At 45.7% G+C, this 22,626-nt stretch overlaps 17 non-coding genes across 17 annotated transcripts; all 17 read left to right on the top strand.

The window, feature by feature from the left end:
- The first annotated feature begins 452 nt into the window (after positions 1 to 452).
- Positions 453 to 643, top strand: LOC141199324 (U2 spliceosomal RNA). The gene has a single exon (XR_012271079.1). It is a non-coding gene; the product is annotated as a U2 spliceosomal RNA (small nuclear RNA).
- Positions 644 to 1,766: 1,123 nt separating this feature from the next.
- LOC141200601 (U2 spliceosomal RNA) lies at positions 1,767 to 1,957 on the top strand. The gene has a single exon (XR_012272317.1). It is a non-coding gene; the product is annotated as a U2 spliceosomal RNA (small nuclear RNA).
- A 1,122-nt stretch (positions 1,958 to 3,079) lies between these two features.
- Positions 3,080 to 3,270, top strand: LOC141199326 (U2 spliceosomal RNA). The gene has a single exon (XR_012271081.1). It is a non-coding gene; the product is annotated as a U2 spliceosomal RNA (small nuclear RNA).
- A 1,117-nt stretch (positions 3,271 to 4,387) lies between these two features.
- On the top strand, positions 4,388 to 4,578 carry LOC141200331 (U2 spliceosomal RNA). The gene has a single exon (XR_012272054.1). It is a non-coding gene; the product is annotated as a U2 spliceosomal RNA (small nuclear RNA).
- Positions 4,579 to 5,701: 1,123 nt separating this feature from the next.
- Positions 5,702 to 5,892, top strand: LOC141200790 (U2 spliceosomal RNA). The gene has a single exon (XR_012272500.1). It is a non-coding gene; the product is annotated as a U2 spliceosomal RNA (small nuclear RNA).
- A 1,119-nt stretch (positions 5,893 to 7,011) lies between these two features.
- LOC141199327 (U2 spliceosomal RNA) lies at positions 7,012 to 7,202 on the top strand. The gene has a single exon (XR_012271082.1). It is a non-coding gene; the product is annotated as a U2 spliceosomal RNA (small nuclear RNA).
- A 1,120-nt stretch (positions 7,203 to 8,322) lies between these two features.
- Positions 8,323 to 8,513, top strand: LOC141199328 (U2 spliceosomal RNA). Its single transcript, XR_012271083.1, has one exon. It is a non-coding gene; the product is annotated as a U2 spliceosomal RNA (small nuclear RNA).
- Positions 8,514 to 9,633: 1,120 nt separating this feature from the next.
- On the top strand, positions 9,634 to 9,824 carry LOC141199329 (U2 spliceosomal RNA). Its single transcript, XR_012271084.1, has one exon. It is a non-coding gene; the product is annotated as a U2 spliceosomal RNA (small nuclear RNA).
- A 1,117-nt stretch (positions 9,825 to 10,941) lies between these two features.
- Positions 10,942 to 11,132, top strand: LOC141199330 (U2 spliceosomal RNA). Its single transcript, XR_012271085.1, has one exon. It is a non-coding gene; the product is annotated as a U2 spliceosomal RNA (small nuclear RNA).
- Positions 11,133 to 12,251: 1,119 nt separating this feature from the next.
- LOC141200581 (U2 spliceosomal RNA) lies at positions 12,252 to 12,442 on the top strand. Its single transcript, XR_012272298.1, has one exon. It is a non-coding gene; the product is annotated as a U2 spliceosomal RNA (small nuclear RNA).
- A 1,125-nt stretch (positions 12,443 to 13,567) lies between these two features.
- Positions 13,568 to 13,758, top strand: LOC141199331 (U2 spliceosomal RNA). Its single transcript, XR_012271086.1, has one exon. It is a non-coding gene; the product is annotated as a U2 spliceosomal RNA (small nuclear RNA).
- Positions 13,759 to 14,875: 1,117 nt separating this feature from the next.
- Positions 14,876 to 15,066, top strand: LOC141199332 (U2 spliceosomal RNA). Its single transcript, XR_012271087.1, has one exon. It is a non-coding gene; the product is annotated as a U2 spliceosomal RNA (small nuclear RNA).
- Positions 15,067 to 16,187: 1,121 nt separating this feature from the next.
- LOC141200490 (U2 spliceosomal RNA) lies at positions 16,188 to 16,378 on the top strand. The gene has a single exon (XR_012272210.1). It is a non-coding gene; the product is annotated as a U2 spliceosomal RNA (small nuclear RNA).
- Positions 16,379 to 17,500: 1,122 nt separating this feature from the next.
- Positions 17,501 to 17,691, top strand: LOC141199333 (U2 spliceosomal RNA). The gene has a single exon (XR_012271088.1). It is a non-coding gene; the product is annotated as a U2 spliceosomal RNA (small nuclear RNA).
- Positions 17,692 to 18,816: 1,125 nt separating this feature from the next.
- Positions 18,817 to 19,007, top strand: LOC141199334 (U2 spliceosomal RNA). The gene has a single exon (XR_012271089.1). It is a non-coding gene; the product is annotated as a U2 spliceosomal RNA (small nuclear RNA).
- A 1,118-nt stretch (positions 19,008 to 20,125) lies between these two features.
- On the top strand, positions 20,126 to 20,316 carry LOC141199335 (U2 spliceosomal RNA). The gene has a single exon (XR_012271090.1). It is a non-coding gene; the product is annotated as a U2 spliceosomal RNA (small nuclear RNA).
- A 1,118-nt stretch (positions 20,317 to 21,434) lies between these two features.
- LOC141199337 (U2 spliceosomal RNA) lies at positions 21,435 to 21,625 on the top strand. Its single transcript, XR_012271092.1, has one exon. It is a non-coding gene; the product is annotated as a U2 spliceosomal RNA (small nuclear RNA).
- The last annotated feature ends 1,001 nt before the right edge of the window (positions 21,626 to 22,626 follow it).

Here is a 22,626-nt window from a genome sequence, read left to right on the forward strand (position 1 = left end):
GTAGACGGAATGTGGCAATGGAACGCTGGCTGCGCGTGTCATAATAGGCTCTGAGCCTTTATATACCTGCGCACAGCAGCAGCCACCTTCAGTCTGCTGCTGGACAGCCAGCAGCAGCAGCAGCAGGAGAGGTAATTAATCAGCAACCCTCCTGCTAAGGGTAGACAGCTGCTCGTTCCACCCCCCCCCCCCGCCTTAATTGGTTCTCCTCCCTTCCAACGGTGTTGAGGCGGGTGGGAACAGCCGGGGGTTGAGGGTACTGTGCTAAAAGAGGTGGAGTTATGCAGATCTAAAACGCGTGGATTGCAGCAGCAGCAAGCCGAAAAGTGCAGGCATGTGAGGGATCTAGAGGTTGACAGCATGTCTTCTTAACGGGAGTCCAGGTGGCCATCTCCACAAATGGACTTTTCAGAATCCTTGGGTGGCACCGTAGTCGGAAACCAATTCTGGTTATCGCTTCTCGGCCTTTTGGCTAAGATCAAGTGTAGTATCTGTTCTTATCAGTTTAATATCTGATACGTCCCCTATCTGGGGACCATATATTAAATGGATTTTTAGAACAGGGAGATGGAAAAAGAGCTTGCTCTGTCCACTCCACGCATTGACCTGGTATTGCAGTATCTCCAGGACCGGTGCACCCCTTCTTTAATGCAGTTTCTAAAATCAGAAAGAATTGAATTCAATGCTTTTTGTTCATTTTGCTTGTTTGTCGGATTTTGGGATGGACTCTTTGGCTTTGCTTTTCTTCTCCTCATTGGATTTTTCATGTTAAAAGTTGCAGAAGCCAGATGACAAGCTCATTTTGGTTCAACTTCAGCAACTGTGCATTGCATTGCCATGTAATGTAATGTAATGCAATGCTATCTATCTAGCTCTCCCTCTATACTTCCTTTTGGATAAACAGACATATTAGGCAAGCATTTTGGAGCTTTCACCTAAATAACTACAGGTGGTGAGATAAGCTGCACAATATAATTGACCTTTCAGTATATTGTTGCACACACACCATCTATTTAGCAAATGCCCTTGTTATCAACAGCAGCCTTTTAAACTCACCTGAGCTAACAGGTATGTGAGCTGGTTACTCTGCTGCGCTTAAAATTTCTTTTTTGGTTTGCTACAATGCCTTTTCTGAAACGTTGTCTCCCTCTGCTGGAACACTGACTTCTTTCATTTAATGCCTGCAGACTATAAAAGAGAAACCAACCCAAAAAGTTTGGTTGATTAGTCTGTGGCATTCTTTTAAACTGTTGCTTATGGCGGTCTCTGTGAGCTTCTCAGTGACATTCAGCCATCCAGGTATCCCGCCTGCAGTAGACGGAATGTGGCAATGGAACGCTGGCTGCGCGTGTCATAATAGGCTCTGAGCCTTTATATACCTGCGCACAGCAGCAGCCACCTTCAGTCTGCTGCTGGACAGCCAGCAGCAGCAGCAGCAGGAGAGGTAATTAATCAGCAACCCTCCTGCTAAGGATAGACAGCTGCTCGTTCCACCCCCCCCCCCCCGCCTTAATTGGTTCTCCTCCCTTCCAACGGTGTTGAGGCGGGTGGGAACAGCCGGGGGTTGAGGGTACTGTGCTAAAAGAGGTGGAGTTATGCAGATCTAAAACGCGTGGATTGCAGCAGCAGCAAGCCGAAAAGTGCAGGCATGTGAGGGATCTAGAGGTTGACAGCATGTCTTCTTAACGGGAGTCCAGGTGGCCATCTCCACAAATGGACTTTTCAGAATCCTTGGGTGGCACCGTAGTCGGAAACCAATTCTGGTTATCGCTTCTCGGCCTTTTGGCTAAGATCAAGTGTAGTATCTGTTCTTATCAGTTTAATATCTGATACGTCCCCTATCTGGGGACCATATATTAAATGGATTTTTAGAACAGGGAGATGGAAAAAGAGCTTGCTCTGTCCACTCCACGAATTGACCTGGTATTGCAGTATCTCCAGGACCGGTGCACCCCTTCTTTAATGCAGTTTCTAAAATCAGAAAGAATTGAATTCAATGCTTTTTGTTCATTTTGCTTGTTTGTCGGATTTTGGGATGGACTCTTTGGCTTTGCTTTTCTTCTCCTCATTGGATTTTTCATGTTAAAAGTTGCAGAAGCCAGATGACAAGCTCATTTTGGTTCAACTTCAGCAACTGTGCATTGCATTGCCATGTAATGTAATGTAATGCAATGCTATCTATCTAGCTCTCCCTCTATACTTCCTTTTGGATAAACAGACATATTAGGCAAGCATTTTGGAGCTTTCACCTAAATAACTACAGGTGGTGAGATAAGCTGCACAATATAATTGACCTTTCAGTATATTGTTGCACACACACCATCTATTTAGCAAATGCCCTTGTTATCAACAGCAGCCTTTTAAACTCACCTGAGCTAACAGGTATGTGAGCTGGTTACTCTGCTGCGCTTAAAATTTCTTTTTTGGTTTGCTACAATGCCTTTTCTGAAACGTTGTCTCCCTCTGCTGGAACACTGACTTCTTTCATTTAATGCCTGCAGACTATAAAAGAGAAACCAACCCAAAAAGTTTGGTTGATTAGTCTGTGGCATTCTTTTAAACTGTTGCTTATGGCGGTCTCTGTGAGCTTCTCAGTGACATTCAGCCATCCAGGTATCCCGCCTGCAGTAGACGGAATGTGGCAATGGAACGCTGGCTGCGCGTGTCATAATAGGCTCTGAGCCTTTATATACCTGCGCACAGCAGCAGCCACCTTCAGTCTGCTGCTGGACAGCCAGCAGCAGCAGCAGCAGGAGAGGTAATTAATCAGCAACCCTCCTGCTAAGGGTAGACAGCTGCTCGTTCCACCCCCCCCCCCCGCCTTAATTGGTTCTCCTCCCTTCCAACGGTGTTGAGGCGGGTGGGAACAGCCGGGGGTTGAGGGTACTGTGCTAAAAGAGGTGGAGTTATGCAGATCTAAAACGCGTGGATTGCAGCAGCAGCAAGCCGAAAAGTGCAGGCATGTGAGGGATCTAGAGGTTGACAGCATGTCTTCTTAACGGGAGTCCAGGTGGCCATCTCCACAAATGGACTTTTCAGAATCCTTGGGTGGCACCGTAGTCGGAAACCAATTCTGGTTATCGCTTCTCGGCCTTTTGGCTAAGATCAAGTGTAGTATCTGTTCTTATCAGTTTAATATCTGATACGTCCCCTATCTGGGGACCATATATTAAATGGATTTTTAGAACAGGGAGATGGAAAAAGAGCTTGCTCTGTCCACTCCACGCATTGACCTGGTATTGCAGTATCTCCAGGACCGGTGCACCCCTTCTTTAATGCAGTTTCTAAAATCAGAAAGAATTGAATTCAATGCTTTTTGTTCATTTTGCTTGTTTGTCGGATTTTGGGATGGACTCTTTGGCTTTGCTTTTCTTCTCCTCATTGGATTTTTCATGTTAAAAGTTGCAGAAGCCAGATGACAAGCTCATTTTGGTTCAACTTCAGCAACTGTGCATTGCATTGCCATGTAATGTAATGTAATGCAATGCTATCTATCTAGCTCTCCCTCTATACTTCCTTTTGGATAAACAGACATATTAGGCAAGCATTTTGGAGCTTTCACCTAAATAACTACAGGTGGTGAGATAAGCTGCACAATATAATTGACCTTTCAGTATATTGTTGCACACACACCATCTATTTAGCAAATGCCCTTGTTATCAACAGCAGCCTTTTAAACTCACCTGAGCTAACAGGTATGTGAGCTGGTTCCTCTGCTGCGCTTAAAATTTCTTTTTTGGTTTGCTACAATGCCTTTTCTGAAACGTTGTCTCCCTCTGCTGGAACACTGACTTCTTTCATTTAATGCCTGCAGACTATAAAAGAGAAACCAACCCAAAAAGTTTGGTTGATTAGTCTGTGGCATTCTTTTAAACTGTTGCTTATGGCGGTCTCTGTGAGCTTCTCAGTGACATTCAGCCATCCAGGTATCCCGCCTGCAGTAGACGGAATGTGGCAATATAACGCTGGCTGCGCGTGTCATAATAGGCTCTGAGCCTTTATATACCTGCGCACAGCAGCAGCCACCTTCAGTCTGCTGCTGGACAGCCAGCAGCAGCAGCAGGAGAGGTAATTAATCAGCAACCCTCCTGCTAAGGGTAGACAGCTGCTCGTTCCACCCCCCCCCCGCCTTAATTGGTTCTCCTCCCTTCCAACGGTGTTGAGGCGGGTGGGAACAGCCGGGGGTTGAGGGTACTGTGCTAAAAGAGGTGGAGTTATGCAGATCTAAAACGCGTGGATTGCAGCAGCAGCAAGCCGAAAAGTGCAGGCATGTGAGGGATCTAGAGGTTGACAGCATGTCTTCTTAACGGGAGTCCAGGTGGCCATCTCCACAAATGGACTTTTCAGAATCCTTGGGTGGCACCGTAGTCGGAAACCAATTCTGGTTATCGCTTCTCGGCCTTTTGGCTAAGATCAAGTGTAGTATCTGTTCTTATCAGTTTAATATCTGATACGTCCCCTATCTGGGGACCATATATTAAATGGATTTTTAGAACAGGGAGAAGGAAAAAGAGCTTGCTCTGTCCACTCCACGCATTGACCTGGTATTGCAGTATCTCCAGGACCGGTGCACCCCTTCTTTAATGCAGTTTCTAAAATCAGAAAGAATTGAATTCAATGCTTTTTGTTCATTTTGCTTGTTTGTCGGATTTTGGGATGGACTCTTTGGCTTTGCTTTTCTTCTCCTCATTGGATTTTTCATGTTAAAAGTTGCAGAAGCCAGATGACAAGCTCATTTTGGTTCAACTTCAGCAACTGTGCATTGCATTGCCATGTAATGTAATGTAATGCAATGCTATCTATCTAGCTCTCCCTCTATACTTCCTTTTGGATAAACAGACATATTAGGCAAGCATTTTGGAGCTTTCACCTAAATAACTACAGGTGGTGAGATAAGCTGCACAATATAATTGACCTTTCAGTATATTGTTGCACACACACCATCTATTTAGCAAATGCCCTTGTTATCAACAGCAGCCTTTTAAACTCACCTGAGCTAACAGGTATGTGAGCTGGTTACTCTGCTGCGCTTAAAATTTCTTTTTTGGTTTGCTACAATGCCTTTTCTGAAACGTTGTCTCCCTCTGCTGGAACACTGACTTCTTTCATTTAATGCCTGCAGACTATAAAAGAGAAACCAACCCAAAAAGTTTGGTTGATTAGTCTGTGGCATTCTTTTAAACTGTTGCTTATGGCGGTCTCTGTGAGCTTCTCAGTGACATTCAGCCATCCAGGTATCCCGCCTGCAGTAGACGGAATGTGGCAATGGAACGCTGGCTGCGCGTGTCATAATAGGCTCTGAGCCTTTATATACCTGCGCACAGCAGCAGCCACCTTCAGTCTGCTGCTGGACAGCCAGCAGCAGCAGCAGCAGGAGAGGTAATTAATCAGCAACCCTCCTGCTAAGGGTAGACAGCTGCTCGTTCCACCCCCCCCCCCCCGCCTTAATTGGTTCTCCTCCCTTCCAACGGTGTTGAGGCGGGTGGGAACAGCCGGGGGTTGAGGGTACTGTGCTAAAAGACGTGGAGTTATGCAGATATAAAACGCGTGGATTGCAGCAGCAGCGAGCCGAAAAGTGCAGGCATGTGAGGGATCTAGAGGTTGACAGCATGTCTTCTTAACGGGAGTCCAGGTGCCCATCTCCACAAATGGACTTTTCAGAATCCTTGGGTTGCACCGTAGTCGGAAACCAATTCTGGTTATCGCTTCTCGGCCTTTTGCTTAAAATCAAGTGTAGTTTCTGTTCTTATCAGTTTAATATCTGATACGTCCCCTATCTGGGGACCATATATTAAATGGATTTTTAGAACAGGGAGATGGAAAAAGAGCTTGCTCTGTCCACTCCACGCATTGACCTGGTATTGCAGTATCTCCAGGACCGGTGCACCCCTTCTTTAATGCAGTTTCTAAAATCAGAAAGAATTGAATTCAATGCTTTTTGTTCATTTTGCTTGTTTGTCGGATTTTGGGATGGACTCTTTGGCTTTGCTTTTCTTCTCCTCATTGGATTTTTCATGTTAAAAGTTGCAGAAGCCAGATGACAAGCTCATTTTGGTTCAACTTCAGCAACTGTGCATTGCATTGCCATGTAATGTAATGTAATGCAATGCTATCTATCTAGCTCTCCCTCTATACTTCCTTTTGGATAAACAGACATATTAGGCAAGCATTTTGGAGCTTTCACCTAAATAACTACAGGTGGTGAGATAAGCTGCACAATATAATTGACCTTTCAGTATATTGTTGCACACGCACCATCTATTTAGCAAATGCCCTTGTTATCAACAGCAGCCTTTTAAACTCACCTGAGCTAACAGGTATGTGAGCTGGTTACTCTGCTGCGCTTAAAATTTCTTTTTTGGTTTGCTACAATGCCTTTTCTGAAACATTGTCTCCCTCTGCTGGAACACTGACTTCTTTCATTTAATGCCTGCAGACTATAAAAGAGAAACCAACCCAAAAAGTTTGTTTGATTAGTCTGTGGCATTCTTTTAAACTGTTGCTTATGGCGGTCTCTGTGAGCTTCTCAGTGACATTCAGCCATCCAGGTATCCCGCCTGCAGTAGACGGAATGTGGCAATGGAACGCTGGCTGCGCGTGTCATAATAGGCTCTGAGCCTTTATATACCTGCGCACAGCAGCAGCCACCTTCAGTCTGCTGCTGGACAGCCAGCAGCAGCAGCAGCAGGAGAGGTAATTAATCAGCAACCCTCCTGCTAAGGGTAGACAGCTGCTCGTTCCACCCCCCCCCGCCTTAATTGGTTCTCCTCCCTTCCAACGGTGTTGAGGCGGGTGGGAACAGCCGGGGGTTGAGGGTACTGTGCTAAAAGAGGTGGAGTTATGCAGATCTAAAACGCGTGGATTGCAGCAGCAGCAAGCCGAAAAGTGCAGGCATGTGAGGGATCTAGAGGTTGACAGCATGTCTTCTTAACGGGAGTCCAGGTGGCCATCTCCACAAATGGACTTTTCAGAATCCTTGGGTGGCACCGTAGTCGGAAACCAATTCTGGTTATCGCTTCTCGGCCTTTTGGCTAAGATCAAGTGTAGTATCTGTTCTTATCAGTTTAATATCTGATACGTCCCCTATCTGGGGACCATATATTAAATGGATTTTTAGAACAGGGAGATGGAAAAAGAGCTTGCTCTGTCCACTCCACGCATTGACCTGGTATTGCAGTATCTCCAGGACCGGTGCACCCCTTCTTTAATGCAGTTTCTAAAATCAGAAAGAATTGAATTCAATGCTTTTTGTTCATTTTACTTGTTTGTCGGATTTTGGGATGGACTCTTTGGCTTTGCTTTTCTTCTCCTCATTGGATTTTTCATGTTAAAAGTTGCAGAAGCCAGATGACAAGCTCATTTTGGTTCAACTTCAGCAACTGTGCATTGCATTGCCATGTAATGTAATGTAATGCAATGCTATCTATCTAGCTCTCCCTCTATACTTCCTTTTGGATAAACAGACATATTAGGCAAGCATTTTGGAGCTTTCACCTAAATAACTACAGGTGGTGAGATAAGCTGCACAATATAATTGACCTTTCAGTATATTGTTGCACACACACCATCTATTTAGCAAATGCCCTTGTTATCAACAGCAGCCTTGTAAACTCACCTGAGCTAACAGGTATGTGAGCTGGTTACTCTGCTGCGCTTAAAATTTCTTTTTTGGTTTGCTACAATGCCTTTTCTGAAACGTTGTCTCCCTCTGCTGGAACACTGACTTCTTTCATTTAATGCCTGCAGACTATAAAAGAGAAACCAACCCAAAAAGTTTGGTTGATTAGTCTGTGGCATTCTTTTAAACTGTTGCTTATGGCGGTCTCTGTGAGCTTCTCAGTGACATTCAGCCATCCAGGTATCCCGCCTGCAGTAGACGGAATGTGGCAATGGAACGCTGGCTGCGCGTGTCATAATAGGCTCTGAGCCTTTATATACCTGCGCACAGCAGCAGCCACCTTCAGTCTGCTGCTGGACAGCCAGCAGCAGCAGCAGCAGGAGAGGTAATTAATCAGCAACCCTCCTGCTAAGGGTAGACAGCTGCTCGTTCCACCCCCCCCCCGCCTTAATTGGTTCTCCTCCCTTCCAACGGTGTTGAGGCGGGTGGGAACAGCCGGGGGTTGAGGGTACTGTGCTAAAAGAGGTGGAGTTATGCAGATCTAAAACGCGTGGATTGCAGCAGCAGCAAGCCGAAAAGTGCAGGCATGTGAGGGATCTAGAGGTTGACAGCATGTCTTCTTAACGGGAGTGCAGGTGGCCATCTCCACAAATGGACTTTTCAGAATCCTTGGGTGGCACCGTAGTCGGAAACCAATTCTGGTTATCGCTTCTCGGCCTTTTGGCTAAGATCAAGTGTAGTATCTGTTCTTATCAGTTTAATATCTGATACGTCCCCTATCTGGGGACCATATATTAAATGGATTTTTAGAACAGGGAGATGGAAAAAGAGCTTGCTCTGTCCACTCCACGCATTGACCTGGTATTGCAGTATCTCCAGGACCGGTGCACCCCTTCTTTAATGCAGTTTCTAAAATCAGAAAGAATTGAATTCAATGCTTTTTGTTCATTTTGCTTGTTTGTCGGATTTTGGGATGGACTCTTTGGCTTTGCTTTTCTTCTCCTCATTGGATTTTTCATGTTAAAAGTTGCAGAAGCCAGATGACAAGCTCATTTTGGTTCAACTTCAGCAACTGTGCATTGCATTGCCATGTAATGTAATGTAATGCAATGCTATCTATCTAGCTCTCCCTCTATACTTCCTTTTGGATAAACAGACATATTAGGCAAGCATTTTGGAGCTTTCACCTAAATAACTACAGGTGGTGAGATAAGCTGCACAATATAATTGACCTTTCAGTATATTGGTGCACACACACCATCTATTTAGCAAATGCCCTTGTTATCAACAGCAGCCTTTTAAACTCACCTGAGCTAACAGGTATGTGAGCTGGTTACTCTGCTGCGCTTAAAATTTCTTTTTTGGTTTGCTACAATGCATTTTCTGAAACGTTGTCTCCCTCTGCTGGAACACTGACTTCTTTCATTTAATGCCTGCAGACTATAAAAGAGAAACCAACCCAAAAAGTTTGGTTGATTAGTCTGTGGCCTTCTTTTAAACTGTTGCTTATGGAGGTCTCTGTGAGCTTCTCAGTGACATTCAGCCATCCAGGTATCCCGCCTGCAGTAGACGGAATGTGGCAATGGAACGCTGGCTGCGCGTGTCATAATAGGCTCTGAGCCTTTATATACCTGCGCACAGCAGCAGACACCTTCAGTCTGCTGCTGGACAGCCAGCAGCAGCAGCAGCAGGAGAGGTAATTAATCAGCAACCCTCCTGCTAAGGGTAGACAGCTGCTCGTTCCACCCCCCCCCCGCCTTAATTGGTTCTCCTCCCTTCCAACGGTGTTGAGGCGGGTGGGAACAGCCGGGGGTTGAGGGTACTGTGCTAAAAGAGGTGGAGTTATGCAGATCTAAAACGCGTGGATTGCAGCAGCAGCAAGCCGAAAAGTGCAGGCATGTGAGGGATCTAGAGGTTGACAGCATGTCTTCTTAACGGGAGTCCAGGTGGCCATCTCCACAAATGGACTTTTCAGAATCCTTGGGTGGCACCGTAGTCGGAAACCAATTCTGGTTATCGCTTCTCGGCCTTTTGGCTAAGATCAAGTGTAGTATCTGTTCTTATCAGTTTAATATCTGATACGTCCCCTATCTGGGGACCATATATTAAATGGATTTTTAGAACAGGGAGATGGAAAAAGAGCTTGCTCTGTCCACTCCACGCATTGACCTGGTATTGCAGTATCTCCAGGACCGGTGCACCCCTTCTTTAATGCAGTTTCTAAAATCAGAAAGAATTGAATTCAATGCTTTTTGTTCATTTTGCTTGTTTGTCGGATTTTGGGATGGACTCTTTGGCTTTGCTTTTCTTCTCCTCATTGGATTTTTCATGTTAAAAGTTGCAGAAGCCAGATGACAAGCTCATTTTGGTTCAACTTCAGCAACTGTGCATTGCATTGCCATGTAATGTAATGTAATGCAATGCTATCTATCTAGCTCTCCCTCTATACTTCCTTTTGGATAAACAGACATATTAGGCAAGCATTTTGGAGCTTTCACCTAAATAACTACAGGTGGTGAGATAAGCTGCACAATATAATTGACCTTTCAGTATATTGTTGCACACACACCATCTATTTAGCAAATGCCCTTGTTATCAACAGCAGCCTTTTAAACTCACCTGAGCTAACAGGTATGTGAGCTGGTTACTCTGCTGCGCTTAAAATTTCTTTTTTGGTTTGCTACAATGCCTTTTCTGAAACGTTGTCTCCCTCTGCTGGAACACTGACTTCTTTCATTTAATGCCTGCAGACTATAAAAGAGAAACCAACCCAAAAAGTTTGGTTGATTAGTCTGTGGCATTCTTTTAAACTGTTGCTTATGGCGGTCTCTGTGAGCTTCTCAGTGACATTCAGCCATCCAGGTATCCCGCCTGCAGTAGACGGAATGTGGCAATGGAACGCTGGCTGCGCGTGTCATAATAGGCTCTGAGCCTTTATATACCTGCGCACAGCAGCAGCCACCTTCAGTCTGCTGCTGGACAGCCAGCAGCAGCAGCAGGAGAGGTAATTAATCAGCAACCCTCCTGCTAAGGGTAGACAGCTGCTCGTTCCACCCCCCCCCCGCCTTAATTGGTTCTCCTCCCTTCCAACGGTGTTGAGGCGGGTGGGAACAGCCGGGGGTTGAGGGTACTGTGCTAAAAGAGGTGGAGTTATGCAGATCTAAAACGCGTGGATTGCAGCAGCAGCAAGCCGAAAAGTGCAGGCATGTGAGGGATCTAGAGGTTGACAGCATGTCTTCTTAACGGGAGTCCAGGTGGCCATCTCCACAAATGGACTTTTCAGAATCCTTGGGTGGCACCGTAGTCGGAAACCAATTCTCGTTATCGCTTCTCGGCCTTTTGGCTAAGATCAAGTGTAGTATCTGTTCTTATCAGTTTAATATCTGATACGTCCCCTATCTGGGGACCATATATTAAATGGATTTTTAGAACAGGGAGATGGAAAAAGAGCTTGCTCTGTCCACTCCACGCATTGACCTGGTATTGCAGTATCTCCAGGACCGGTGCACCCCTTCTTTAATGCAGTTTCTAAAATCAGAAAGAATTGAATTCAATGCTTTTTGTTCATTTTGCTTGTTTGTCGGATTTTGGGATGGACTCTTTGGCTTTGCTTTTCTTCTCCTCATTGGATTTTTCAGGTTAAAAGTTGCAGAAGCCAGATGACAAGCTCATTTTGGTTCAACTTCAGCAACTGTGCATTGCATTGCCATGTAATGTAATGTAATGCAATGCTATCTATCTAGCTCTCCCTCTATACTTCCTTTTGGATAAACAGACATATTAGGCAAGCATTTTGGAGCTTTCACCTAAATAACTACAGGTGGTGAGATAAGCTGCACAATATAATTGACCTTTCAGTATATTGTTGCACACACACCATCTATTTAGCAAATGCCCTTGTTATCAACAGCAGCCTTTTAAACTCACCTGAGCTAACAGGTATGTGAGCTGGTTACTCTGCTGCGCTTAAAATTTCTTTTTTGGTTTGCTACAATGCCTTTTCTGAAACGTTGTCTCCCTCTGCTGGAACACTGACTTCTTTCATTTAATGCCTGCAGACTATAAAAGAGAAACCAACCCAAAAAGTTTGGTTGATTAGTCTGTGGCATTCTTTTAAACTGTTGCTTATGGCGGTCTCTGTGAGCTTCTCAGTGACATTCAGCCATCCAGGTATCCCGCCTGCAGTAGACGGAATGTGGCAATGGAACGCTGGCTGCGCGTGTCATAATAGGCTCTGAGCCTTTATATACCTGCGCACAGCAGCAGCCACCTTCAGTCTGCTGCTGGACAGCCAGCAGCAGCAGCAGCAGGAGAGGTAATTAATCAGCAACCCTCCTGCTAAGGGTAGACAGCTGCTCGTTCCACCCCCCCCCGCCTTAATTGGTTCTCCTCCCTTCCAACGGTGTTGAGGCGGGTGGGAACAGCCGGGGGTTGAGGGTACTGTGCTAAAAGAGGTGGAGTTATGCAGATCTAAAACGCGTGGATTGCAGCAGCAGCAAGCCGAAAAGTGCAGGCATGTGAGGGATCTAAAGGTTGACAGCATGTCTTCTTAACGGGAGTCCAGGTGGCCATCTCCACAAATGGACTTTTCAGAATCCTTGGGTGGCACCGTAGTCGGAAACCAATTCTGGTTATCGCTTCTCGGCCTTTTGGCTAAGATCAAGTGTAGTATCGGTTCTTATCAGTTTAATATCTGATACGTCCCCTATCTGGGGACCATATATTAAATGGATTTTTAGAACAGGGAGATGGAAAAAGAGCTTGCTCTGTCCACTCCACGCATTGACCTGGTATTGCAGTATCTCCAGGACCGGTGCACCCCTTCTTTAATGCAGTCTCTAAAATCAGAAAGAATTGAATTCAATGCTTTTTGTTCATTTTGCTTGTTTGTCGGATTTTGGGATGGACTCTTTGGCTTTGCTTTTCTTCTCCTCATTGGATTTTTCATGTTAAAAGTTGCAGAAGCCAGATGACAAGCTCATTTTGGTTCAACTTCAGCAACTGTGCATTGCATTGCCATGTAATGTAATGTAATGCAATGCTATCTATCTAGCTCTCCCTCTATACTTCCTTTTGGATAAACAGACATATTAGGCAAGCATTTTGGAGCTTTCACCTAAATAACTACAGGTGGTGAGATAAGCTGCACAATATAATTGACCTTTCAGTATATTGTTGCACACACACCATCTATTTAGCAAATGCCCTTGTTATCAACAGCAGCCTTTTAAACTCACCTGAGCTAACAGGTATGTGAGCTGGTTACTCTGCTGCGCTTAAAATTTCTTTTTTGGTTTGCTACAATGCCTTTTCTGAAACGTTGTCTCCCTCTGCTGGAACACTGACTTCTTTCATTTAATGCCTGCAGACTATAAAAGAGAAACCAACCCAAAAAGTTTGGTTGATTAGTCTGTGGCATTCTTTTAAACTGTTGCTTATGGCGGTCTCTGTGAGCTTCTCAGTGACATTCAGCCATCCAGGTATCCCGCCTGCAGTAGACGGAATGTGGCAATGGAACGCTGGCTGCGCGTGTCATAATAGGCTCTGAGCCTTTATATACCTGCGCACAGCAGCAGCCACCTTCAGTCTGCTGCTGGACAGCCAGCAGCAGCAGCAGCAGCAGGAGAGGTAATTAATCAGCAACCCTCCTGCTAAGGGTAGACAGCTGCTCGTTCCACCCCCCCCCCCCGCCTTAATTGGTTCTCCTCCCTTCCAACGGTGTTGAGGCGGGTGGGAACAGCCGGGGGTTGAGGGTACTGTGCTAAAAGAGGTGGAGTTATGCAGATCTAAAACGCGTGGATTGCAGCAGCAGCAAGCCGAAAAGTGCAGGCATGTGAGGGATCTAGAGGTTGACAGCATGTCTTCTTAACGGGAGTCCAGGTGGCCATCTCCACAAATGGACTTTTCAGAATCCTTGGGTGGCACCGTAGTCGGAAACCAATTCTGGTTATCGCTTCTCGGCCTTTTGGCTAAGATCAAGTGTAGTATCTGTTCTTATCAGTTTAATATCTGATACGTCCCCTATCTGGGGACCATATATTAAATGGATTTTTAGAACAGGGAGATGGAAAAAGAGCTTGCTCTGTCCACTCCACGCATTGACCTGGTATTGCAGTATCTCCAGGACCGGTGCACCCCTTCTTTAATGCAGTTTCTAAAATCAGAAAGAATTGAATTCAATGCTTTTTGTTCATTTTGCTTGTTTGTCGGATTTTGGGATGGACTCTTTGGCTTTGCTTTTCTTCTCCTCATTGGATTTTTCATGTTAAAAGTTGCAGAAGCCAGATGACAAGCTCATTTTGGTTCAACTTCAGCAACTGTGCATTGCATTGCCATGTAATGTAATGTAATGCAATGCTATCTATCTAGCTCTCCCTCTATACTTCCTTTTGGATAAACAGACATATTAGGCAAGCATTTTGGAGCTTTCACCTAAATAACTACAGGTGGTGAGATAAGCTGCACAATATAATTGACCTTTCAGTATATTGTTGCACACACACCATCTATTTAGCAAATGCCCTTGTTATCAACAGCAGCCTTTTAAACTCACCTGAGCTAACAGGTATGTGAGCTGGTTACTCTGCTGCGCTTAAAATTTCTTTTTTGGTTTGCTACAATGCCTTTTCTGAAACGTTGTCTCCCTCTGCTGGAACACTGACTTCTTTCATTTAATGCCTGCAGACTATAAAAGAGAAACCAACCCAAAAAGTTTGGTTGATTAGTCTGTGGCATTCTTTTAAACTGTTGCTTATGGCGGTCTCTGTGAGCTTCTCAGTGACATTCAGCCATCCAGGTATCCCGCCTGCAGTAGACGGAATGTGGCAATGGAACGCTGGCTGCGCGTGTCATAATAGGCTCTGAGCCTTTATATACCTGCGCACAGCAGCAGCCACCTTCAGTCTGCTGCTGGACAGCCAGCAGCAGCAGCAGGAGAGGTAATTAATCAGCAACCCTCCTGCTAAGGGTAGACAGCTGCTCGTTCCACCCCCCCCCCGCCTTAATTGGTTCTCCTCCCTTCCAACGGTGTTGAGGCGGGTGGGAACAGCCGGGGGTTGAGGGTACTGTGCTAAAAGAGGTGGAGTTATGCAGATCTAAAACGCGTGGATTGCAGCAGCAGCAAGCCGAAAAGTGCAGGCATGTGAGGGATCTAGAGGTTGACAGCATGTCTTCTTAACGGGAGTCCAGGTGGCCATCTCCACAAATGGACTTTTCAGAATCCTTGGGTGGCACCGTAGTCGGAAACCAATTCTGGTTATCGCTTCTCGGCCTTTTGGCTAAGATCAAGTGTAGTATCTGTTCTTATCAGTTTAATATCTGATACGTCCCCTATCTGGGGACCATATATTAAATGGATTTTTAGAACAGGGAGATGGAAAAAGAGCTTGCTCTGTCCACTCCACGCATTGACCTGGTATTGCAGTATCTCCAGGACCGGTGCACCCCTTCTTTAATGCAGTTTCTAAAATCAGAAAGAATTGAATTCAATGCTTTTTGTTCATTTTGCTTGTTTGTCGGATTTTGGGATGGACTCTTTGGCTTTGCTTTTCTTCTCCTCATTGGATTTTTCATGTTAAAAGTTGCAGAAGCCAGATGACAAGCTCATTTTGGTTCAACTTCAGCAACTGTGCATTGCATTGCCATGTAATGTAATGTAATGCAATGCTATCTATCTAGCTCTCCCTCTATACTTCCTTTTGGATAAACAGACATATTAGGCAAGCATTTTGGAGCTTTCACCTAAATAACTACAGGTGGTGAGATAAGCTGCACAATATAATTGACCTTTCAGTATATTGTTGCACACACACCATCTATTTAGCAAATGCCCTTGTTATCAACAGCAGCCTTTTAAACTCACCTGAGCTAACAGGTATGTGAGCTGGTTACTCTGCTGCGCTTAAAATTTCTTTTTTGGTTTGCTACAATGCCTTTTCTGAAACGTTGTCTCCCTCTGCTGGAACACTGACTTCTTTCATTTAATGCCTGCAGACTATAAAAGAGAAACCAACCCAAAAAGTTTGGTTGATTAGTCTGTGGCATTCTTTTAAACTGTTGCTTATGGCGGTCTCTGTGAGCTTCTCAGTGACATTCAGCCATCCAGGTATCCCGCCTGCAGTAGACGGAATGTGGCAATGGAACGCTGGCTGCGCGTGTCATAATAGGCTCTGAGCCTTTATATACCTGCGCACAGCAGCAGCCACCTTCAGTCTGCTGCTGGACAGCCAGCAGCATCAGCAGCAGGAGAGGTAATTAATCAGCAACCCTCCTGCTAAGGGTAGACAGCTGCTCGTTCCACCCCCCCCCCCGCCTTAATTGGTTCTCCTCCCTTCCAACGGTGTTGAGGCGGGTGGGAACAGCCGGGGGTTGAGGGTACTGTGCTAAAAGAGGTGGAGTTATGCAGATCTAAAACGCGTGGATTGCAGCAGCAGCAAGCCGAAAAGTGCAGGCATGTGAGGGATCTAGAGGTTGACAGCATGTCTTCTTAACGGGAGTCCAGGTGGCCATCTCCACAAATGGACTTTTCAGAATCCTTGGGTGGCACCGTAGTCGGAAACCAATTCTGGTTATCGCTTCTCGGCCTTTTGGCTAAGATCAAGTGTAGTATCTGTTCTTATCAGTTTAATATCTGATACGTCCCCTATCTGGGGACCATATATTAAATGGATTTTTAGAACAGGGAGATGGAAAAAGAGCTTGCTCTGTCCACTCCACACATTGACCTGGTATTGCAGTATCTCCAGGACCGGTGCACCCCTTCTTTAATGCAGTTTCTAAAATCAGAAAGAATTGAATTCAATGCTTTTTGTTCATTTTGCTTGTTTGTCGGATTTTGGGATGGACTCTTTGGCTTTGCTTTTCTTCTCCTCATTGGATTTTTCATGTTAAAAGTTGCAGAAGCCAGATGACAAGCTCATTTTGGTTCAACTTCAGCAACTGTGCATTGCATTGCCATGTAATGTAATGTAATGCAATGCTATCTATCTAGCTCTCCCTCTATACTTCCTTTTGGATAAACAGACATATTAGGCAAGCATTTTGGAGCTTTCACCTAAATAACTACAGGTGGTGAGATAAGCTGCACAATATAATTGACCTTTCAGTATATTGTTGCACACACACCATCTATTTAGCAAATGCCCTTGTTATCAACAGCAGCCTTTTAAACTCACCTGAGCTAACAGGTATGTGAGCTGGTTACTCTGCTGCGCTTAAAATTTCTTTTTTGGTTTGCTACAATGCCTTTTCTGAAACGTTGTCTCCCTCTGCTGGAACACTGACTTCTTTCATTTAATGCCTGCAGACTATAAAAGAGAAACCAACCCAAAAAGTTTGGTTGATTAGTCTGTGGCATTCTTTTAAACTGTTGCTTATGGCGGTCTCTGTGAGCTTCTCAGTGACATTCAGCCATCCAGGTATCCCGCCTGCAGTAGACGGAATGTGGCAATGGAACGCTGGCTGCGCGTGTCATAATAGGCTCTGAGCCTTTATATACCTGCGCACAGCAGCAGCCACCTTCAGTCTGCTGCTGGACAGCCAGCAGCAGCAGCAGCAGGAGAGGTAATTAATCAGCAACCCTCCTGCTAAGGGTAGACAGCTGCTCGTTCCACCCCCCCCCCCCGCCTTAATTGGTTCTCCTCCCTTCCAACGGTGTTGAGGCGGGTGGGAACAGCCGGGGGTTGAGGGTACTGTGCTAAAAGAGGTGGAGTTATGCAGATCTAAAACGCGTGGATTGCAGCAGCAGCAAGCCGAAAAGTGCAGGCATGTGAGGGATCTAGAGGTTGACAGCATGTCTTCTTAACGGGAGTCCAGGTGGCCATCTCCACAAATGGACTTTTCAGAATCCTTGGGTGGCACCGTAGTCGGAAACCAATTCTGGTTATCGCTTCTCGGCCTTTTGGCTAAGATCAAGTGTAGTATCTGTTCTTATCAGTTTAATATCTGATACGTCCCCTATCTGGGGACCATATATTAAATGGATTTTTAGAACAGGGAGATGGAAAAAGAGCTTGCTCTGTCCACTCCACGCATTGACCTGGTATTGCAGTATCTCCAGGACCGGTGCACCCCTTCTTTAATGCAGTTTCTAAAATCAGAAAGAATTGAATTCAATGCTTTTTGTTCATTTTGCTTGTTTGTCGGATTTTGGGATGGACTCTTTGGCTTTGCTTTTCTTCTCCTCATTGGATTTTTCATGTTAAAAGTTGCAGAAGCCAGATGACAAGCTCATTTTGGTTCAACTTCAGCAACTGTGCATTGCATTGCCATGTAATGTAATGTAATGCAATGCTATCTATCTAGCTCTCCCTCTATACTTCCTTTTGGATAAACAGACATATTAGGCAAGCATTTTGGAGCTTTCACCTAAATAACTACAGGTGGTGAGATAAGCTGCACAATATAATTGACCTTTCAGTATATTGTTGCACACACACCATCTATTTAGCAAATGCCCTTGTTATCAACAGCAGCCTTTTAAACTCACCTGAGCTAACAGGTATGTGAGCTGGTTACTCTGCTGCGCTTAAAATTTCTTTTTTGGTTTGCTACAATGCCTTTTCTGAAACGTTGTCTCCCTCTGCTGGAACACTGACTTCTTTCATTTAATGCCTGCAGACTATAAAAGAGAAACCAACCCAAAAAGTTTGGTTGATTAGTCTGTGGCATTCTTTTAAACTGTTGCTTATGGCGGTCTCTGTGAGCTTCTCAGTGACATTCAGCCATCCAGGTATCCCGCCTGCAGTAGACGGAATGTGGCAATGGAACGCTGGCTGCGCGTGTCATAATAGGCTCTGAGCCTTTATATACCTGCGCACAGCAGCAGCCACCTTCAGTCTGCTGCTGGACAGCCAGCAGCAGCAGCAGCAGGAGAGGTAATTAATCAGCAACCCTCCTGCTAAGGGTAGATAGCTGCTCGTTCCACCCCCCCCCCCCCCCGACTTAATTGGTTCTCCTCCCTTCCAACGGTGTTGAGGCGGGTGGGAACAGCCGGGGGTTGAGGGTACTGTGCTAAAAGAGGTGGAGTTATGCAGATCTAAAACGCGTGGATTGCAGCAGCAGCAAGCCGAAAAGTGCAGGCATGTGAGGGATCTAGAGGTTGACAGCATGTCTTCTTAACGGGAGTCCAGGTGGCCATCTCCACAAATGGACTTTTCAGAATCCTTGGGTGGCACCGTAGTCGGAAACCAATTCTGGTTATCGCTTCTCGGCCTTTTGGCTAAGATCAAGTGTAGTATCTGTTCTTATCAGTTTAATATCTGATACGTCCCCTATCTGGGGACCATATATTAAATGGATTTTTAGAACAGGGAGATGGAAAAAGAGCTTGCTCTGTCCACTCCACGCATTGACCTGGTATTGCAGTATCTCCAGGACCGGTGCACCCCTTCTTTAATGCAGTTTCTAAAATCAGAAAGAATTGAATTCAATGCTTTTTGTTCATTTTGCTTGTTTGTCGGATTTTGGGATGGACTCTTTGGCTTTGCTTTTCTTCTCCTCATTGGATTTTTCATGTTAAAAGTTGCAGAAGCCAGATGACAAGCTCATTTTGGTTCAACTTCAGCAACTGTGCATTGCATTGCCATGTAATGTAATGTAATGCAATGCTATCTATCTAGCTCTCCCTCTATACTTCCTTTTGGATAAACAGACATATTAGGCAAGCATTTTGGAGCTTTCACCTAAATAACTACAGGTGGTGAGATAAGCTGCACAATATAATTGACCTTTCAGTATATTGTTGCACACACACCATCTATTTAGCAAATGCCCTTGTTATCAACAGCAGCCTTTTAAACTCACCTGAGCTAACAGGTATGTGAGCTGGTTACTCTGCTGCGCTTAAAATTTCTTTTTTGGTTTGCTACAATGCCTTTTCTGAAACGTTGTCTCCCTCTGCTGGAACACTGACTTCTTTCATTTAATGCCTGCAGACTATAAAAGAGAAACCAACCCAAAAAGTTTGGTTGATTAGTCTGTGGCATTCTTTTAAACTGTTGCTTATGGCGGTCTCTGTGAGCTTCTCAGTGACATTCAGCCATCCAGGTATCCCGCCTGCAGTAGACGGAATGTGGCAATGGAACGCTGGCTGCGCGTGTCATAATAGGCTCTGAGCCTTTATATACCTGCGCACAGCAGCAGCCACCTTCAGTCTGCTGCTGGACAGCCAGCAGCAGCAGCAGGAGAGGTAATTAATCAGCAACCCTCCTGCTAAGGGTAGACAGCTGCTCGTTCCACCCCCCCCCCCGCCTTAATTGGTTCTCCTCCCTTCCAACGGTGTTGAGGCGGGTGGGAACAGCCGGGGGTTGAGGGTACTGTGCTAAAAGAGGTGGAGTTATGCAGATCTAAAACGCGTGGATTGCAGCAGCAGCAAGCCGAAAAGTGCAGGCATGTGAGGGATCTAGAGGTTGACAGCATGTCTTCTTAACGGGAGTCCAGGTGGCCATCTCCACAAATGGACTTTTCAGAATCCTTGGGTGGCACCGTAGTCGGAAACCAATTCTGGTTATCGCTTCTCGGCCTTTTGGCTAAGATCAAGTGTAGTATCTGTTCTTATCAGTTTAATATCTGATACGTCCCCTATCTGGGGACCATATATTAAATGGATTTTTAGAACAGGGAGATGGAAAAAGAGCTTGCTCTGTCCACTCCACGCATTGACCTGGTATTGCAGTATCTCCAGGACCGGTGCACCCCTTCTTTAATGCAGTTTCTAAAATCAGAAAGAATTGAATTCAATGCTTTTTGTTCATTTTGCTTGTTTGTCGGATTTTGGGATGGACTCTTTGGCTTTGCTTTTCTTCTCCTCATTGGATTTTTCATGTTAAAAGTTGCAGAAGCCAGATGACAAGCTCATTTTGGTTCAACTTCAGCAACTGTGCATTGCATTGCCATGTAATGTAATGTAATGCAATGCTATCTATCTAGCTCTCCCTCTATACTTCCTTTTGGATAAACAGACATATTAGGCAAGCATTTTGGAGCTTTCACCTAAATAACTACAGGTGGTGAGATAAGCTGCACAATATAATTGACCTTTCAGTATATTGTTGCACACACACCATCTATTTAGCAAATGCCCTTGTTATCAACAGCAGCCTTTTAAACTCACCTGAGCTAACAGGTATGTGAGCTGGTTACTCTGCTGCGCTTAAAATTTCTTTTTTGGTTTGCTACAATGCCTTTTCTGAAACGTTGTCTCCCTCTGCTGGAACACTGACTTCTTTCATTTAATGCCTGCAGACTATAAAAGAGAAACCAACCCAAAAAGTTTGGTTGATTAGTCTGTGGCATTCTTTTAAACTGTTGCTTATGGCGGTCTCTGTGAGCTTCTCAGTGACATTCAGCCATCCAGGTATCCCGCCTGCAGTAGACGGAATGTGGCAATGGAACGCTGGCTGCGCGTGTCATAATAGGCTCTGAGCCTTTATATACCTGCGCACAGCAGCAGCCACCTTCAGTCTGCTGCTGGACAGCCAGCAGCAGCAGCAGGAGAGGTAATTAATCAGCAACCCTCCTGCTAAGGGTAGACAGCTGCTCGTTCCACCCCCCCCCCCGCCTTAATTGGTTCTCCTCCCTTCCAACGGTGTTGAGGCGGGTGGGAACAGCCGGGGGTTGAGGGTACTGTGCTAAAAGAGGTGGAGTTATGCAGATCTAAAACGCGTGGATTGCAGCAGCAGCAAGCCGAAAAGTGCAGGCATGTGAGGGATCTAGAGGTTGACAGCATGTCTTCTTAACGGGAGTCCAGGTGGCCATCTCCACAAATGGACTTTTCAGAATCCTTGGGTGGCACCGTAGTCGGAAACCAATTCTGGTTATCGCTTCTCGGCCTTTTGGCTAAGATCAAGTGTAGTATCTGTTCTTATCAGTTTAATATCTGATACGTCCCCTATCTGGGGACCATATATTAAATGGATTTTTAGAACAGGGAGATGGAAAAAGAGCTTGCTCTGTCCACTCCACGCATTGACCTGGTATTGCAGTATCTCCAGGACCGGTGCACCCCTTCTTTAATGCAGTTTCTAAAATCAGAAAGAATTGAATTCAATGCTTTTTGTTCATTTTGCTTGTTTGTCGGATTTTGGGATGGACTCTTTGGCTTTGCTTTTCTTCTCCTCATTGGATTTTTCATGTTAAAAGTTGCAGAAGCCAGATGACAAGCTCATTTTGGTTCAACTTCAGCAACTGTGCATTGCATTGCCATGTAATGTAATGTAATGCAATGCTATCTATCTAGCTCTCCCTCTATACTTCCTTTTGGATAAACAGACATATTAGGCAAGTGACGCGCCCCTGGGCCTGTGTCGCGCTGCGAGAGCTTACCCGGAGCCGGATCTGTTGAGGGTTGTAGTCTCGTGGCGGTGACCCGGTCCGTGCCCAGGGAGTCAAACTGGACGGCAGTCTGTTAGCGGTAAATGGTTGATGACTATGCCACCCGTTGAGTGCAGCCAGGGGGCTGCTGCTGCAGGGCAGACCTCTGAGGCCGATGGTGGGATTGTGCAGCGTGATAGTATAACCCCCAACGGGAGGGGTATGGCCTCAGGGCAGCCGACGTGGATGATGGGGGTAGCAGGAACCACTCAGAGACGGTACGGTGTAGTTCAGGGTCTTTACTGGTAACAACAAAAGACCCTCCCGGAGTACTTGCTAGCGGATGGGGCCTGGTCAGTCCTTGAGCAGATGGGATCTCCCCTGGCCAGGCGTAGTTGTAGGCCTCCCAAACTGACTGTACTCTTCTGGCTACCTTGCTAGGAGCTGATGTAAGTAGCCCACGTCCCTGAGTGTACCGTGTGGTGCTCACCCGTATGGCCGGTGACTCGGGGCCTTCTAATGGCTTCCACTCCACGATGGCGGTGCTGGTCCCACGCGTGTGACCGTGCCTTCGGGCTTCTGGGCCAGAGGACCTGAAATCCCCTGCCTGACGGATTCTGCTGCTGGGTAGGAATTAGTCCCCACAGCCTCGGACTCCGGGTCCGGTAAAAAGTCTTCTTAGTCAGGGCGAACTCTGC

This window comes from Phyllobates terribilis, unplaced genomic scaffold, assembly GCF_046119375.1.
Source record: "Phyllobates terribilis strain yellow unplaced genomic scaffold, ASM4611937v1 Scaffold_108__1_contigs__length_5656254, whole genome shotgun sequence".
In the NCBI taxonomy this organism is placed as follows: domain Eukaryota; kingdom Metazoa; phylum Chordata; class Amphibia; order Anura; family Dendrobatidae; genus Phyllobates; species Phyllobates terribilis.